This window comes from Arachis ipaensis, chromosome B01, assembly GCF_000816755.2.
Source record: "Arachis ipaensis cultivar K30076 chromosome B01, Araip1.1, whole genome shotgun sequence".
Classification (NCBI taxonomy): Eukaryota; Viridiplantae; Streptophyta; class Magnoliopsida; order Fabales; family Fabaceae; genus Arachis; species Arachis ipaensis.
Window position 1 is genome coordinate 16,345,849 of NC_029785.2, and position 2,169 is coordinate 16,348,017.

The window sequence follows — 2,169 nt, forward strand, 5'->3', positions numbered from 1 at the left end:
AAAAGGTCAATAGCCACGCTTTTGTGAAGGTGGCAATTGATTAGAGATACAACCACATTTTTTTCTGCCGTGCTTTAAAAACGTGGCCATAGAGAGAAACAGGGACGCTTTGAAAGCGTGGCAACAGAATTTCATTACAGTAACCTTTAAAAAGCGTGACCATATCTTGGTATTCTTTTGACACGCTTTAAAAGCGTGGCCAAAATATTTGCTAAAATATTAAAAAAAAAAAAAAAACTAATAACCCCAAACCTAATAACCCCTATTCCTACTAACCCCAAACCCAAAGCTTCTGTTATATATTGTGTTTTTAGTTTTAGTAAAATTTATTTTTCTAGAAAGAAATGTTGTTTACAATTGCAGTTATGTTTTAAAATTGTGTCAGGAACTTTCAATGGAAGGACTGGGGTTGAATTCAGTTCCACCAGAAGTATGGGAATCAGGGGAAGTCATGAAACATGATCTTTCCAAAAACCCCATCCAGGAGTTGCCTGTTGAGCTTTCTTCTTGTGTATCCCTCCAGGTTAATTTTTTCTTCTGTTTGTATTTCCTGTAAGATGTTGCTTTGAGATTCTGGGTTAGCATGTTGTTTGAGTCATGATGTGATTGAATAAAGTGCTTTTGAAATAAACACCATAGTAATTTTAAGAATCAAATTAAAGACTGGCCAAATTGCTCTGTAGTATGCTTGGCAAGTAAATTCACTTTATTGAATGGGAATGATCATCTTTCCTGTTCCAGAATTGGTTTCAAGTAGAAAATGAATGTATATATGCATGTATTAAGAGATGAACAAAGAACTATATCTCTGTTCTCTCCTTGTTTAAGTGAATGCTCATTAGCTCAGGAGCTTGTGTTGGAAAATTTACCCGTAATTAATGAGACTGAGCTTATATTTATGCTGTATAATTGAATGGTTTTGCAGGATTCTGGCTGAAGTTGAAAACTTTGCTGCTAATTCTGATGGACAAACACAGAAACTAGAGGATATCCATGCCCAAAAACTGAAAGAACTTGAAGCACAGGTGGACAACCTAATTTCACTTTTTTACCAATTTATTTCTCCATTTGCAAGACTTAAATTGGAAGATATTCTTTAATTGCAAAATATTTTCAAAACTTTGCATGGTAGATTCTTGATCTGAAGAAGAGAGCCAGGTCCAGATTACAGAGACTGTGCTAGAATAGAGAAGGCTGGTGGTGAATGCTTGACATTTGATCAGCTTGCACTTAGGGCACCTCTCTAAAATAGAGTTTTGAATTCGAGATTTATTTTGTATTTTGAGTATTAGTTTTTTAATGTATAAAACAATTATAGTAAAAATTATATAAGTCACTAATTATTATTTGATTTGTCTTGTAATAAAAATTGTATACTATATTTATAGGTTGGTAAAAAAAAAGGACTGAATTTATAGTGTAGCGACGAAGGTAAAGTCAGAAAAAGATTTTTTTTTTTTTATAATTTGACAAGGCTATCGTATCGCTCGCTATAAAGCGTGGCCGTATCTCTCTATTGCGATGCTTCAAAAGCGTGGCCGTATATGGCCACGTTTTTTAGCGTGGCAATCTATATAAAACGTGGAAAAAGAAGCGTGGTGATAGAGCAACCGCCACGTTTGCAGATGTGATCCTTTCAAAAGCGTGGCGGTAGCTCAAAAAATGTGACGAAAGGCTATTGTCGCGCTTTTTTCAGTTTTTCGGCACGCTTTAAAAACGTGGCAATAAAGGTAAATTTCTTGTAGTAATTTTATGTCATATGTTTCCCAACTAATGATAATGAATTTTTTACGGTTCGTAGTACTTACAGAAAAAGGCCGGAGGATAATTCATGAATCAAGTATTTAAAAGGTGGTGACTCCGTCTACACATCATGTTACTTTGAGAAAATAGAAATATATTCAATTATTTAAATTGATGCCCAAATTGAGATTATGTGATTTTTGGAGTTCATTTTAAATAAAAATATAAAAACAAAAAGCATGAGAAATTCAAGCACATGGAAATAAATTCTTAACAATTCACATATGGATCCAACTAATGCCGGAGTCATATTAAGCAAAGCTACTGTTACGATGGGTAACCGGAGATTAGTGGGCTGGACGGCGTTGGTTGGCCCAAACGTATGAAGGAGAAGGATTTCAAGTGGATCTGCAACTCGGTGCCCTC

General features: G+C 34.9%; 1 long non-coding RNA gene across 1 annotated transcript; it reads left to right on the forward strand.

The window, feature by feature from the left end:
* Window positions 352-1,351, forward strand: LOC107626425. The gene is made up of 3 exons (XR_001617534.2): window positions 352-523; window positions 926-1,025; window positions 1,133-1,351. It is a non-coding gene; the product is annotated as an uncharacterized LOC107626425 (long non-coding RNA).